This window comes from Mesoplodon bidens, assembly GCF_964165515.1.
Source record: "Mesoplodon bidens genome assembly, chromosome: 4".
Classification (NCBI taxonomy): domain Eukaryota; kingdom Metazoa; phylum Chordata; class Mammalia; order Artiodactyla; family Ziphiidae; genus Mesoplodon; species Mesoplodon bidens.
Genome location: NC_138160.1, coordinates 49,354,016 through 49,371,411, shown reverse-complemented (window position 1 = coordinate 49,371,411; position 17,396 = coordinate 49,354,016). Strand labels below are relative to the sequence as shown.

Below are 17,396 nucleotides of genomic sequence, written 5' to 3'. Positions count from 1 at the left end.
CTTTTGTGTGTTCAGGGGATTTGTGACTTATTCTTTGTGCAGAGTACTACACATCTTGGAACCAAATAGTTTAAATAAGGTAGTAATATATATAATTTTCTTAATAGATCTTTATTGGAGTATAATTGCTTCACGAAACTGTGTTAGTTTCTGTTGCACAACAAAGCGAATCAGCCACATGCATGCACATGTCCCCATATCCCCTCCCTCTTGAGCCTCCCTCCCCTCCTCCCTATCTCACCCCTCTAGGTCATCGCAAAGCACTGAGCTGATCTCCCTGTGCTATGCGGCTGCTTCCCAGCAGCCAACTATTTTACATTCGGTAGTGTATATATGTCGATACTACTCTCACTTTGCTCCAGCTTTGCCCTCCCACCCCATGTCCTTAAGTCCATTTTCTATGTCTACCTCTTTATTCCTGCCCTGCAACTAGGTTCATCATTACCATTTAAAAAAAAATTTAGATTCCATATATACGTGTTAGCATACGGTATTTGTTTTTCTCTTTCTGACTTATTTCACTCCGTATGACAGGCTCTAGTTCCATCCACCTCACTACAAATAACTCAATTTCATTTCTTTTTATGGCTGAGTACTATTCCATTGTATATATGTGCCACATCTTCTTTATCTGTTCATCTGTCGATGGACACTTAGGTTGCTTCCATGTCCTGGCTATTGTAAACAGTGCTGCAATGAACATTGTGGTACATGACTCTTTTTGAATTATGGTTTTCTCAGGGTATATGCCCAGTAGTGGGATTGCTGGGTCATATGGTACTTCTATGTTTAGGTTTTTAAGGAACCTTCATACTGTTCTCCATAGTGGCTGTATCAATTTACATTCCCACCAACAGTGCAAGAGTGTTCCCTTTTCTCCACACCCTCTCCAGCATTTGTTGTTTGTAGATTTTCTGACGATGCCCATTCTAACTGGTGTGAGGTGATACCTCATTGTAGTTTTGATTTGCATTTCTCTAATAATTAGTGATGTTGAGCATCTTTCCATGTGCCTCTTCGCCATCTGTATGTCTTCCTTGGTGAAATGTCTATTCAGGTCTTCTGCCCATTTTTTAACTGGATTGTTTGTTTTTTTGATATTGAGCTCCATGAGCTGTTTGTATATTTTGGAGATTAATCCTTTGTCTGTTGTTTCATTTGCAAATATTTTCTCCCATCCTGTGGGTTGTCTTTTTGTCTTGTTTATGGTTTCCTTTGCTGTGCAAAAGCTTTTAAGTTTAATTAAGTCTCATCTGTTTATTTTTGTTTTTATTTCCATTACTCTAGGAGGTGGGTCAAAAAAGATCTTGCTATGGTTTATGTCAAAGAGTGTTCTTCCTATGTTTTCCTCTAAGAGTTTTATAGTGTCTGGTCTTACACTTACGTCTTTAATCCATTTGGAGTTTATTATTGTGTATGGTGTTAGAGAGTGTTCTAACTTCATTATTTTACATGTAGCTGTCCAGTTTTCCCAGCACCACTTATTGAAGAGGCTGTCTTTTCTCCATTGTATGTTCTTGCCTCCTTTGTCATAAATTAGGTGTCCATATGTTAAGGTAGTAATATATTTAAGAGCACCTTTTGAAAGTTACAATCCCCAAGGTAGATACATCATAAGAATCTTTTCATTGAAAAAAATAATTCAAACACTTTTGTTATAACAAAAGAGCAAAATGAATCGTGCTGTGGGTAGTATGCTGAATTCACAAGAAGCAATGTCCTCTCCCAGCCTGATACTGGGTAAGTAATTTTTCAATTAAGTACTTTTATTTGTTTATTTTTTTTTCTTTTTGGCCATGCCACACAGCATGCAGGATCCTAGTTCCCCAACCAGGGATCTGACCCACGCCCCCTGCATTGGAAGTGCAGAGTCTTAACCACTGGACCACCAGGGAAGTCCCTAATTTTTCAGTTAACGTGCCTTTTTCTCAATACTTGAAATGTTCTTGGATGAGTTGTAAAGTGTTCATATTGACTGCATTAGGCCAAATGGTCATCTCATATAAACAGGAACAAGACTTCAGTTAATCCAGAATAGTGTGACCAACATTTTGATTCTTTGGCTGAAGCTTTAGAACGAAGCCCATAAAAAACAGGAAGATACTAAATCAATTTACTGTGATCTAGACTTAGCTTGCAAAATCAGCTAAGGCCTAAAATATATATGCTTTGAAGCACAGGTCTATCAGAAGTGATAAACTTAGTGTACTGTCTATTTTGTCTTCCATTTCAAAAGGCAAACAAAAGGATCAAATTATAATTTTAAAAGGCTTCAGAAATACACTTATATTACCTGCACTTAGGACATGTACGAATTTGGTAAGAAAAATTCTGGAGAAAAAAGATTGACTCATCCACACTATTGTTTATTTTTCTGGAAAGAGGCTTTCAAAACAGAAAAAGTCTTAAGTTAAACTAATCCACCCTTCTCCCCTTTTATGGGCCTGCCCCTTGGAAATTATAACCATTTGTACAAATAATTTTACTCCACAGTATATTTATTGAGGCAATGCATAATTAGTGGGGCCTTAACATCTTTCTAGCATTGCCACGGTCTGTGAAGAACTTAAGAGAAATGTGAGACATATTCTCTGCCCTCTAAGGACATTTCATTCTATTAATTTTAGAATTCTAGAAATAATACCACAGATAGTTTAAAACATTTTATTTTCCTGATGAGACATACTTGCAAACATGAATCTTAAGCAAAGGTGCAATCCTGGATACTCTATTTTATTATTCACCTGGATGGAAATGGCCATCTCTGGTGTCCAGACAGCACCTACTACCTTAGAATAACCAAAAGAATGGTTGTTTTCCTTCATTAGATTACTGGCTCACTACATCTTTGTTTGGAAGAAGATAGTTTCATTGCCTACTGTCACATTTTTATTTGTATTGATTAGGTCTATGTCCAATAGAAATGCATGCCCTGTGCCCCAAGAGATAGCATAAGAATAGTCATGGCAACATTATCTGAAGTAGGGAAAAACTATAATCAATCCAGATGTCCAACACAGAAGAACGGATAAATGAACTGTGGTACACGTTTACAACAGAATACTGCAAAACAAAGAAAATCAACAAACTGCTGTTACATTCAACAACATGGATGACAAATGGAAGAAGCAAGACTACAGAATACGTCAAGTATGATCTCATTTACATAAAGTTCCCCAACACACAACACTAAACTATATGGATGTATCTGGTGCATATGGGTGCATACCAAAGTGGTAAGACTATAAAAAAAGCAAGGAAATGATCACATAAAAAGTGAAACTAGGGATTCCCTGGTGGCACAGTGGTTGAGAGTCCGCCTGCCGATGCAGGGGACACGGGTTCGTGCCCCGGTCCGGGAAGATCCCACATGCCATGGAGTGGCTGGGCCTGTGAGCCATAGCCACTGAGCCTGCACGTCCGGAGCCTGTGCTCCGCAACGGGAGAGGCCACAGCAGTGAGAGACCCACGTACCGCAAAAAAAAAAAAAAGTGAAACTAGAACTTATTCAGCAAAGAGTGTGGGGAGAAGGTTCTGACTGGGAAGAAATTCTAATTCTTCTAATTCTCCTTCTCTTCCACCTTTTTCTCTTGTTCCCCCTCCTCTTCTCCTCCTCCCCCTCCTTCTTTTTCACCATAGGTGGCAGTTACAAGGGGTGTTTACTCTTAGAACAATTCATAAACTGTACATGTCACATTATCACTTTTTTATGAGTATATTATACTTCACAATAAAACACATCTAAAAAACCCACAGGTTACTATGCTAAATATTAAATACATACATATATACCTACATGTGTGTATATAGTACATACACTAAACTCTACTGGTTTCAAGAGAAAAAAAGAAGAGTTATTCTGTACTAGACTTCTCTTGTCATCCCCCTCACCCCGGCTTCTGCTGAGCACAAAAGAGCACAAACATACTTAAAAAATGAAAGCGATAAGGGCTTAAAAGTACACCAAAATATACCATTCCTTGTCATGAATGTAATCTGAGAGTTTGAAAGACTTATGTGGCTTTTTGGCTGATGGTGGAATTGCAGGTATATATTCCTAGTTTCTCCTTTGTCTATTGATATAACTTACTGATATAACTATGCTGAAGCAGCTCTTGAGAAAAATGGGCATCTTCCTGTCCTTACAACTTAAGACACAGAAGAAGCTGTACTTTGATCTTACACGTAATGGCCTGCCCCTAAGTTTCCTGCTTCTGCCAGCAATGTTGATTCTAATCTTAGAAAAAGTCTGCTTCTTTGAAGAAAAAAAAAAACACACGCAACAAAAACCCTGAGCTAACCCAGCCGTGTCCACCTATGATATGAGTTATCTGACTTGAGTTAAGCCTTCATCAACCTATTTTTCTCCATGCTCCTGAATTAATTGGGCACTAGGTAATTGTGTTACCTTTTCATCTGCCCTGGATGAAACCTATAACAATACCTGAATACTGGTGATACAACATCCTCAAAGCCTCTTTCAGCAATGATCCCAATACAAATCTTGGTTAAAAGACTGACAATATCAAACTCTAACATGTCACACAAGAAAGAAACTGGGTTGACCAACTGCCCACCTCTGTGCTCCAGGATACACTTTCTAAAAGGAGCACAGAAAAATACAGCAACTTTGTTCTCCCCTCTGTGATCATTATTATTGTATAGCTCCTGGGTAGGTCAAAATCAATTTTACATTTAAGAATACCTGAATATGATCTGTGCTCTTATAAGTTAAATCTCACTTTTCAAAATCAATACTCCCACGTAATATCCTGGTGGAAACAATGTAGAGGGCAATACAGTTCACTCTTGATCTTCCAAAGGTTTATCCACAGCACAGCTTACTTCAAGCAAACCTTGATCCAAAGTTTGGTAAAATAACCAATTCTACTCAAGTCACATGTGGCCAACACTCTGTCTATTTAATCTAACAACCAGAATCAAGGCAAAATAATTATTTGCCTCTCTTTAGCCTGGCAAAGATAAGCAATCTTTCTAGGCTGGTGCTTTATTTCACCCTGAGTTACTACTTCCTCTTATTGCTGTTTTTTTAAACAAGGAGACTAGGAATGCATTTTGCAAGGAAGAAAGGAAAAAGAGCTACAGAACAACCTTATAATGAAGTTGAATTATTCTACCTAAGTATGTCTACATTGTACTCATTACTTGGCTCAAAATACTATATGTCAAAGGATATTTCCCCCAATAGAACTATATACAATAAGAACATGATTTAAGAGGTACAGACCATAAATGGTAAACCTGTTCCCCAATATCACTGCTATAAATGGGGTCACACTGAATTAGAGCTTCCCCAAATATCTCTCACATTCAAATACAAATTCTAAGATATTTCAAAATCAAATCTCATTACGTTGGAAGTAGTTACCATTTGGCTTATATATACCATGGTTTCCCTCACCTACAATGAAATTTAAAAATTGACATACAGGGACTTCCCTGGTGGTCCAGTGGTTAAAGAATCCTCCTTCCAATGCAGGGGATGCAGGTTCGATCCCTGGTCACGGGACTAAGATCCCATGTGCTATGGGGCAACTAAGCCTGCATGCTCTGGAGCCCACACACCACGACTAGAGAGAAGCCCCTGCACTGCAACTAAGACCCGACGCAGCCAAACAAATAAATAACTAAAAAAAGATTGACATACAGTATATGACTATTTTTATGGAGCAGAAACAAATGTGTTCTGGGACCATATTTAAACTTCATATATTAAAAAAGCATTTTAACAGAGGAGGGATAAAAATAATCCTCCTTACATTTGTAAGCAACTGGAATTCAAACTCAGGCCTTCTGAGTCCATGGCTGGTGTGTTTGCAACATACCACAGCTGTCCTTAGTTTCCTTAATAATGACTTATCCAAAATCTTCATATGAAAAAAGTGATTTTAGGAAACAACTGCAACATCCCAGGCTTTTGTTTTTAATTAGACAAACATGCATTCTCATTTGGTTCTAACACCCCTCCCAAACGATTCCTTACAGAATAAAATCTGAATAAAAAAACATGAATTTTCTACACAAACGTTTTCCCTAAAGGTTCCACCTGAAAAATATTATGAGAAATTAGAAGATCACAGCCATATGCCTCCTATTTCTACTCCTCAGTGGTAGTCAGCGACCAAAGAGTGACATAACCGATGCAAAAATAGGATCTAGAGCCTGCACATAATAGTATAGATGATTTTAATTGAACACTAGACCATAAATTAAGTGTAAACGGTTTCTAAATCAAATGTGGTTTAAAATTAATTAAATACTTACAGCAAGAAGCTTACTTGTTAATTCATTAAAGTCAAGATCACACTTATTCAGATAATTTCAACCATTCAGCAGCTTCAACTGCTATTTTATTTCCTTTAATTAATCTCTCTCAAGATACATATAAGCATATAGCAAAACCATCATTTTATCAGGTTATAGTATTAGCTTTAAAATTTTATAGCCAGGGACTTCCCTGGTGGTGCAGTGGTTGAGAATCCACCTGTCAATGCAGGGGACATGGGTTTGAGCCCTGGTCCGGGAAGATCCCACATGCCTTGGAGCAGCTAAGCCCGTGCGTCACAACTACTGAGCCTGCGCTCTAGAGCCCGTGAGCCACAGCTACTGAGTCCATGTGCCACAACTGCTGAAGCCCACGCACCTAGAGCCTGTGCTCTGCAACAAGAGAAGCCACCGCAATGAGAAGCCCATGCACCGCAATGAAGAGTAGCCCTCGCTCGTTGCAACTAGAGAAAGGCCACGTGCAGCAACAAAGATCCAACGCAGCCAAAAAATAAATTAATTAATTAAAAAAAAATTTATAGGCCAGCATGGTTATTTGTACAAATGCTGGAGTTCTGAGTTCTGGTAAAGGGTGTCAACCATGTAAATTCACCATATATGAGTAAACAGCTGTTGTTACATTTAAAATCAAGCTAAAAGAATGTGTGTGTGTGTGTGTGTGTGTGTGTGTGTGTGTGTGTGTATGTATAACTGAATCACTTTGCTGTACGGCAGAAATTAACACAATATTGTAAATCAACTATATTTCAATTAAAAAAAAAGGTAAAATCAAGCTCCCTTCAGTTTTTGGACAGCCAGTGATTGCTTAATGTGCTATGTGGACATAGAAAATAAAATTTTCAATATTTATCTTTGTGTCAAACTGTGTTAAACATGGCAAACGAACAATTCTCATTCAATGCATAGCCCCCTCTGAGTTAGATATTTAAAGATTACTAACTCAAAGAAGGAATTCTAAAATAATCACCCAAAGCATGAAAAAAAGTCACCCTAGTGGACCAGAGTTTCATAAAACTAACTGCATATGAAGCTAACCATGTATGAAAATGGAATAGGAAAATCTGAGACACAAAACTTTGACTATCAGGAAAAATTTCAGCAAATATCAATAATTTAAAAAAACTTGGAATCGATTATTTTATATCCACCTGTGGTCTTTGATTGTTAATTGTTGCCTTTCAGTGATTGAATTACCTCTCACGCAGTGGCCTTGCTTAAGCTCAAAGCTGACAAAGTTGATGGAGAAGCTGCAGAGCAGAGAACCTCTCACCGAGGGCAGAGCAGGTAGTCCAGGAGAAGCTGAAGTTGGGTTTTCTTGAAGTCGTGAGGTAACAGAGCTGTCGAGATCAGTGGTTCCCATGCTTGTCTGTTCATCGGAATCACCTGGGGAGTGAAAACATTCTTGATGCCTGTGTCCCACCTCCAGAAAGTGATTTAATTGGTCTGCATGTGGCCTGGGCTTTGGAATTTTAAAGAGATGTAGGTGATTCTAATGTGTGGCCAAATTTGGGAACAACTGGTCTATATCCTTTTACGTTTTTAATCTTAAAATTTTTTTGACAAATTAGATTCATGTCCATTTTCTCATACTTTCTATATGTCTCATGCCATTTTGGGAAATCCATGGAAGTACTACGTGTTCTGGAATACTCCCACAACTGTACCCTGTACAATACAATTGAATTATTTATCATTGTCAAAAGGAGAATAAAACTAGGAAGAATAAAGGCATGAATAAGCTGAATTTCATAAGATGTTTCTTCATGACAAGAATTACTAGTGTATGGATTTTTTTTCAAATCCAAGTCCTAGAAACTTTATTGCTTTCTATCATAAAACCAGACAGAAGACTTAGAGGACACTGCCTACAATAATCTGTGCTTAGGTAATGATCTGCATTTGTGTGACCTATTCCAACTTTCCACTTTATCAGATGGAGCAGAGGCAGCTGCTGGAATGAGGAATAAGGAACTGGGTCTTACACATGAATAAACCTGTAGAGATACTAAGTTCATTAATGTTCTTGTTGGCAGGAATCAAAATGACTTAGAGGCAGCCAAGTTGAATTACAGGTTTGATTTACTTAGAGATACATGCTATGCGGACATCAGCATTTTTTTAAACCAGCCTCAAGGCAGGCTTGACAACAAGTGTGCAATCTCTTCCTTTCACAGTATGATTCACTTTTATTTCCCTGTGGCTTCCCTGCCTCCTGTGGGGGCATATGTCCAGACTAGAGGGGAAAGAAAATAGTTTTAAAAGTTAAAAAATGTCAGTTTATCAATAGTGATTAATGGGGATACTAGATATCTTTGCTCCTTAAAACAAAAGCACCCACAACAGGTGAGTAGATTGACACTGGAAAGCACGTTACAGTGTCAGAGATTCATAGTAAGAACATGTAATTTCACTCTGATACATGGGGTTAACATGCTTTAAACAGGCTGAAGTACTAAGCTGAAGGTATTGCTCCTTTGAAATTAAAACAACGACCAGATCATAATGAAGCTATGTGGATGTCAACATCAGAACCTTCCCACCTCATGACAAAATGTAATGTTTTGTCAGTTCAAAATTCTACTAATAGTTGGGCAAACCAAGGCATTACTCACAGAAGTGGGAAGTGGGGTAAAGGCTCCCAAGGAGAAGCCTGTGGTATGAGTGAACTGTAGACAATGGACAAAAATCAACAGTAAAAAGCAGCCTATATTGTTCAATTTTAAAGATTTGGCTTAGTGAAATACAACACTTTCTAAAAGCCAATACAGGGCTTCCCTGGTGGCGCGGTGGTTGGGAGTCCGCCTGCCGATGCAGGGGACGCAGGTTCGTGCCCCGGTCTAGGAGGATCCCACATGCCGCGGAGCGGCTGGGCCCGTGAGCCATGGCCGCTGAGCCTGCGCGGCCGGAGCCTGTGCTCCGCAACGGGAGAGGCCACAACAGTGAGAGGCCCGCGTACCGCTAAAAAAAAAAAAAAAAAAAAGCCAATACAACTAATTCTCAAGATCTTACCAGTCTTACTGAAAGCTGACTGCAAATCACCAAAGCACACAGAGACAAAACAGAAGCTATGTTCTCGATTATTTCCAAATACACAAAATCATCCACAAAGATGTGTTCTTTTAGCAAGTGACATGGCAATTTGGTGTTCATTTCTAGTGCCAACTGCAACCAATTGTTTCTTCTGAGTCTTTAAACTTAGGTCTTGAAACTGAGCTCTCCGTTTCCCTGTCTTCTGCTTTTGCTTCCCCATATTTGCTGCCAAAGTTACAGTCTACCACCCACACAACGGCCAAGCCAGAACTTGGGAGTCATCACGGGCTCCTCTTTCTGTATTTCAGTGCCTACCTCCAAGTCCCATCCATTATGTGTCTTGAATATTAAATTAATCCTCCCCTCCATCCCTTACACCACCACCAGAGGTCACGTCCTCATCCTCACTGGTTTCTGTACCCTAATTTTGTGTTCTGTCAACACTCCTGCCTACCCTTCTGAAGTTTTTTCTGGAGTTCATATTACTCGAATATGAACATACCATCTCCCCACATATTCTTTAACAACTTTGTGCCTTTACTCTTTTTTTTTTTTGCCATGGCCGCTGAGCCTGCGCGTCCGGAGCCCGTGCTCCGCAACGGGAGAGGCCACAACAGTGAGAGGCCCGCGTACTGCAAAAAAAAAAAAAAAAAAAAAATTACTCCCATATTTAGCAGCTCAGAATAACCAAAACTGATTATCTCACAGCTTCTCTTGGTCAGGAATAGGGGGCACAGCAGGGCTCAGGGGTTCTCAGGAGACTGCATTTGTGGTGTCAGCTGGAGCTGCCATCATCTCAAGGCTTGACTGTGAAGGAGAACTTCCGTCCAAGTCCACATGTGTGGTTATGGTGGGGTTCGGTTCCTCACTGTCTGGTGGCCAGAAGCCCTCCTCAGTTCCCCTGCCTCTCCATAGGGCAGCTCACAGCTTGGGAATCTGTTTCCATTAAAGTGAGCAAGTGAGAGAGCCAGGAGAGGGTGAGCTAGATGGAAGCCAGAATCTTCCTGTAACCTAATCCTGGAAGTGACACCCCATCCTGTTGCTGTATTCTATTCAACAAAAGTATGTTATTTGGTCTACCCCAAACTCAGCGGGAGAGAATAACAAGGGCATGGATGCCAGGAAGCAGGGATCATTGGGAGCCATCTCAGAAGCTGCCTACCACAGACATTTAATGATACTTGGCTTAAAAATTAACCTACCTTAAAGGAATCCCAACCAGACTGCCTTAACATTAGGAGTATGCACATCATTGGTTTCCTTGTAAAACTGATCCAACCTGCTTTGACAGAGATGAACCAGAAGTAAACTGACAGGTATACTTTCTAATAATAAATTTATATTTTTTGTTTTATTATCTAACTATAGATATATTAATTTAAGGCCATTTATACAAGACAATATCAAGGGAGGTCAGTTTGCATAACTCCAGCCTTCACATAGCCTTATGAAGTATGTCAATGTGTTTTTCAAAGATAGTGTTCCTCTTTCTTTTCCTGAACATCTTCCCAGTCATACAAATTCACAGAAAATAGGCCACTTTAAGTATTTAACATAAATTTTGTTTTTAGTGAAGGGCAGGCAACAGTAAATCTAAAGGTAAAATACCAAGCAAAAAAGGCAAGTTAATGCACAGGCTTTAGGCTGATCAAAGTAATCAATTTTAATTTTATTTCCTATTTTAGAGGGAAAAGCCAATGTATTGGACAATACTGAATACTGATCTTAATAACCAAAATTTAAGCCTTCCTTCAAGATCCCATCAATACGAAAGACTTCAGTTGTCTTCAGACGACTCACCATTTAAGGCTAAGATGGCAAGTTGAAATGGCTTAACAATATTTAGTAAAACAATACAATGTAATAAAAGCAAAAATATCTGTGTTAAGGCACAAATGACTTGCATCCTTGAACCTGATGTGGACAGCACTTTACACAAAATCCTAAACTTTAATTTATATTCCAACTACAAAATGCCACCTCCCAAAAATCAGTTGGTTTTTGGTGCAGAAAGTGCTAGCCTTCCAGATTAAGAGTACTGCCTTTGATAGCACCTTTCTCCTTGAATCATTTCCTAAATATTTGTTCAAAAATATTAGTAGCCCATAAAACCTGATGTGATTTTTAAAAGGGTATGATCATAATGCAAGGTTATAAAAGATGTAACTGAGAAATTGTGTTTTAAGTACTTTATACATGGGCAGAAATGACTTATGAACAATCTATGTAGTTTGCTTTTCAAAACATAAAATAGCACCACTGAGGGGAAATCCACCCTTTCCTTTAGCTGAAGCAGCAATTTTTCATGACTTGATTAAAGACATGGAAGACAAAGCCATGATCAGCTACTATTACCCAACATAAACAATTCTGTTTCAACCACTGTGAGTTACAGCAGCCATGAGGATTAACGCGCTAGTGACCTGGACTGTCGAAGCCCTTTAACCACTCATTCCCTGAGCCATTCAGTGCTCATGGCCTAGACATACTTATTTGGGGCTTAAGTTTGAACTGATTAATCTTACTTAAAAGATGGCTTTTTTAGCTGCCAAACTGAAAGGGTGGTTGAAAACAGACGGGTCATCTAAAAATTTAGTATGTTTTTTTTTTTTTCCCCGCAGTAGTATGAGTTAGCAATTCTAAAACTACCTTTCACGCATTCTAATCTTGAGCAAATGAGTAAATATACTGAGGATAACGGTAGCCAGGTTTCTTTCTGTTGATGGAGTTACAAATATGAAAAAACAGAAGACTAAAAAGTAGTGATAGACTGGAATTGATGGTATCAGTATAACCTGGTAGTTTTTAATAGGTACAGAGATAAATATAGGTATTTGTATGCATATTCGTCTGCTGAGAGGAACTACAAGCAATGACACACGAGGAGCAATGAGCAAACCTAGCACTCAGTTCATGGTTCCTGGACACCATTCTCCATGAAAAGAAAGCAGAGCTCCTTGAAGAAATGATTTATTCCAGGGCTGGGGCAGGGGAAAGTAAAAGATGAGCTGAGAACATCTGGTTGTACCAAAAAGTAAGAAAGGGCTTAAAGAATGACGAGGACATGACACATCTGGGGCTCCTGACACACAGAAGACACATCCTGGCACTCCCATTTATCAAATCTAGGACAATGAGAACATCAAAATAAATAATGATGGTAATGGAGTTTAATGTTAAGAATCCATAAATCCATCTGTTATAAATAAATGAGTGAAGCAGAAGGGAAACATTTCCTTTTATTAGAATGTCAACAAATATAGATGGAATGATGGAGTTAGAAAATCTGTCACTCAGTTGGATAGGGACTGGGGGGATGGACAGGTTTGTGTCCTGTGGTCAAGTGTTCAGTCTCTTCAGGGCACAGTGATACGCCAAGAGCTGTTTCTCAATGGGCATACAATTATCTGCTGCAGATGGCATGACAGTGCTTCAGAATCCCAAGGGTCTGTGTCATGATTCTTCCACTAGACTTGCCATAAATTCCGCACCACATCTTTTCCCATCACTGACACCACTAGGATCTGCTGGATCATATGGTCCAACTGTTAGTCAGGGCTGCTTGCATTGAAGCCTGGAATTGTCACAGAGCCCTTTTCTGTTCTGGGTCCTATTTAAAGCTGGCAGCCTTCCATGTCACTTGGTATCTAAGCCAGAGCACTTTTCCTAGTTGTAGAATGTGTTGATTCCAGAAGCAAGAGGCCTACAAAGTGCCCTACCTCCTTCTTTGTGGTAAAGGCTGTAAGAGGCAGCAATGTGTCTTTCACTTTGGAGGGGATATCCTGATACTCCTCTGACCGCTGGCTAAAAACTTTACTGAAGTGGCTGGTCCCTGAAGCTTCATAGTGTTTATCTCCCATCCTCTGGAGTGTGTGTATCTTACCAAGGTCTTCGGCATACTAGCCACCTCTTGCTCATCTGTCCAATAAGCATGATGTTATCAGTAAAATGGACCAAAGTAGTGTTCTGAGGGATATTTAAGTGGTCCATATTTCTTCATGACAGGATGGGACAGTTAACACATCCCCAAGGCAAAATTCAGTCTAAACGAATATCGCTGACTGTTCTTCATGAATGTGAACTGTTTCTGATACTCTTTTCCAGTTGGAATGGAAAAAAAAAAAAGTATAGCCAAATCAGTGATATACCATGTATCTGAGCCCTTATTAAATCTGTTCTACCAGAGTCCAGCACAGAACGGCCACTGTGATCAGGGTCTTTACTTGGTTAAATCCATAGTATATAGTCATTCTCCAGGATCCATCCAGTTTCTTTAGGGCCCAGACTGGTAAATCAAAAAAATAGGATTGGGATTAGCACCCCCGTGTCCTTTAGGTCTTAAAGGATTAGTGGTGGCACTAATCCTCATCATTGCCCTAGGACACAATATTTTGCCTGACTTACTATCTTGGAAGGAGCGATGGGAAGTTACAGAGGGCTCCATTTGGCAGCCCCCGCTATGATAACTCCTACCTCCACAGACCTGGAACCCACTGCAGCAGTTACTCCCACTGCCACACATATAAATCCCAATTATGCACTTGGGGACTGGGAAATGACCACTGGGTGGGTCCATGGACCCACTGGGCCCACTGTGAGACTAACTTTAGCAAGAACACCTGGTCTGGTAGGCTCCCATTCTAACAGTAAAGCCGTGATGTTGCTTTGCATCTCTGGGTATAAACATCAATGCTGATCCTGTGATCAAGTCTTCAAAATACCTGATTATTCTTTCCCCAGGGTGTGGTCACTCAAATAGATAGACATAGAGTCCTTTGAGAAGAATGGGCATGCACTTATGTACTTGCCATGGTGTGGTAGGGTTCTTCCTCCTAGGAACCTGTTCATATATTCAGTTCTGGATCTGAAAATTGTCTTAGGTCTGGGAACTAAGCAAGGGATCACTACTTTTTATTGCAATTACTGCCCTCAGCCTCCAGCTCCTCTATTCTTGCTTTTTATAGTAACAGACGTTAATGAGCACCCTTGTGGACTGCCCATCTATTTTCCCCCTAGGGAGACTATTCTCTATTAGCCGTCTCCACAACTCCTTTTGAGTCAAGACCTTGCCAGTCATTATGGTAATTGTGGCCTTCTAGCTTCTGCCAGTTAAGCAACACCACCTGGCCTCTTTTTCTTCAGGGCTCTATTATTCCCATGGATGCTAATGAGCCAGCTCTGTGGCTGCTTCTCTTACTTCCATCCCTGGCCGGCAAACTTCTCGGTGATGTTGGTGCCTCTCTCACCACTGTTTTCCTGATGGCCCTGGGTGAATGGTGTATCCTCTGGGCACATTCATGGAGCATAATCCTCTGATGGGTCTTCTGTTCTGGCATGCCCACTTCGCTCAGCCCCTTTATTCCTTCCTCTATAGTCTGCCAGTACTACTCAGACATTTTTCACTTTGCTGAGAACTGGCTGTTTTTTCTAAAAGCCATCCCATTAGCAAGCTTCCCCTGAACACTAGGGTCTGACTTAGTTTGTGCTACTGTTAACAGAAGACCACAGACTGAGTGGCTTAAACAACAAACTTTTTTATTTCTCACAGTTCTGAAGGCCGGGAAGTCCAAGACGGGGGTGCTTGCAGATTTGGTGTCTGGTGAGAGCCCATTTCCTGGCTCGTAAACAGCTGTCTCTTTGCTGTGTCTTCACATGACAGAAGGGACAGGTTAGCTCTCTGGGGCCTCTTACCTCCAAATCACATTGGGGATTAGGTTTAAACATGTGAATTTTGGGGAGACACATTCAGTCTATAGCAGAATTCTTGCTGGGGTGTTAAATCCCCCATACATGAGAAAGTGCGCCCAAGTCAATGATTTCTTATTCATCTAATCTCATATTCTCGCCCCTTTGAAAAAACACCTTTAAAATCCAATCCCAGGAGTGTTTTCCTGGTTCCTGCCAGTAATGTCAGTTAAACCATGCAATTTTTTAGGAGAATAGTCTCTTTCCTTCCTTATCAAGCCCAGCATGTCCCAGCTGGGTTATGCTGGGATTTACCAGTGACTGGATTTGTTATTGGTTAATTATTGGCTTGACAGCCAGGAAAGAAAGAGGAGGGCAGTGTTGGGGAGGAGGGCTACTGCCTTGGGGGCAAGGGGCTTCTTCAGCATCTTCCAGCACAGCAAATATGCTAGTTCTCACTAGAGAAAGGCCACTACCACTGCAAGCCCTGAGAGTCCAGGAGTCACAGGGGCATCCATTGGATGACCCCATCTAATGTTTAGGATCCTAGATTTCCCCACCTTCATGTTAAAAGACCCACCTTGGCAAAACATTCAATGCTCAAATGTCTTTGGAGCTCTGTGACATCAACAATTAGCTGGCTCTTCAGCTTGCAGTTCAACCAAGTCTTGTCTTTCAATTCCAGGTGATAAAGCCCTCTCTGTAAGCTACCAAAGAGGCTCTACAGCTCTCACACTTAGCTGTTAACTGCTTGTTAACAGCTCTGTTTCTCATTTTCCTTCAGCAGTGCTCCAATACAACTTAGCAGTAATCAGCCAACTCTTTCTTTGTAGGCATTATTTCTCCCATATTTTTCAAATACCTGCATAATCACACCTACCACAGTTCCCCTCCACTAGGACATTGTCTCAAGTCAACACTGGTGAAACCTTAACGATTTATCTGCAACTTTATGCTGGAGTGGTGAGTGCCCCATCTACCCACCAGGGTGGCATCTTCTGGCCAGGTAATGAACCTGTTCTGAATCCCAATTTTACCATCCCAGAGGCCAAGATGGGATTAAATGTGTAAGATTTTTTTTTTTTTTTTTTTTGTGGTACGCAGGCCTCTCACTGTTGTGGCCTCTCCCGTTGCGGAGCACAGGCTCCGGACGCGCAGGCTCAGCAGCCATGGCTCATGGGCCCAGCCACTCTGCGGCATGTGGGATCTTCCTGGACCAGGGCACGAACCCGTGTCCCCTGCATCGGCAGGCGGACCCCCAACAACTGCGCCACCAGGGAAGCCCTAAATGTGTAAGATTTTTATTAGAGGAAATATCTGTGAGAGAAAATGGGGAAGGAGCTGGGCAAGACTGGGTAAACTGGCACACCATGATGCAAGTCTGACCCCAAGTGAAAGAGAGAGGGGAGGAAGACTGGGTAGAAGCGTCCTAGACTGCAGTGTAGCCTATGGAAGGCTTGGCAAGACAATGGAGGAGTCCCTGACCCCTCACTGGCCATGAGAGGAGTCTTCTGTCTCCCAGAAGCAGGCCTTAGTATCTCTACTACGCTCAGTCACTGAGCTATGAAAGAAGCAAAGAGTTAGCACAAACAGTGATGGATTTCTGAGCACAGCAGCTAGGGCCTTTGGGCAATTAAGCTCCTTAGAGCAGGAGTCTGTGAGGTGCATTCTCATAGCCATCTCTTCATCCTAGCAAGAGGCAGAGTTGGGATTCAAACCAGGTAGTTTGGTTCCAGTCTATATGTCAACCACTGCGGTAAGAAGGTATCTCTTAGAGCTGTAGAGGTCTGAAATAAATGGTCCTCTATCATGTCGAAAATTTACACAGCAGGTTGGACCAGATTGGTAGGAATCATTACACTCCTCTAAGGAGTTTGTAGTTCATTCTACAGACAGTAAGGAGGGGAGAGGGGCACATCACAGATTACTGTATATGAATATATTCCATATGCATTGCATACACACATGAATAATTTATAGACCCATATGTCGCTTTAGTTTCTTGTGGTATAAAAAGGTTTAGCAGACTTGAAAACAACTGCAACAGTGATTCCTGGACTGCATATATGGTACGATGGTCAGAAAGTGCTGACAAAGCATTCACATCGTGTAGGAAATAAAAACTTGAAAAAAAAATGGACTCAGACGAATTCATTTTCACTATTTACAATCATTATCACTTTTTATAAAATCTTACTGTGGTACAAGGGATCAAAGTTTCATTTAATTTTTACTATTTTATTACTAGTATTGAGAATTACCTTCTACCATTTTTATGCAGAGACACTCTTTCCACTTATGCTGTGTGTCAAATAGCCATAAATAACCACTATTTATAACATAATTCCCTAGGAATCTGTGTAAGCTCCCAACAA

The 17,396-nt window shown here is 40.6% G+C and overlaps 1 long non-coding RNA gene across 1 annotated transcript in view; it reads right to left on the bottom strand.

Moving 5' to 3' along the window:
• Positions 1 to 17,396, bottom strand: part of LOC308616898 — a 104,812-nt gene that overhangs the window by 80,365 nt on the left and 7,051 nt on the right. The window contains exon 2 of the long non-coding RNA XR_014015769.1: positions 7,501 to 7,689. This is a non-coding gene — a long non-coding RNA (uncharacterized lncRNA). The remainder of the gene's footprint in view (positions 1 to 7,500; positions 7,690 to 17,396) is intronic.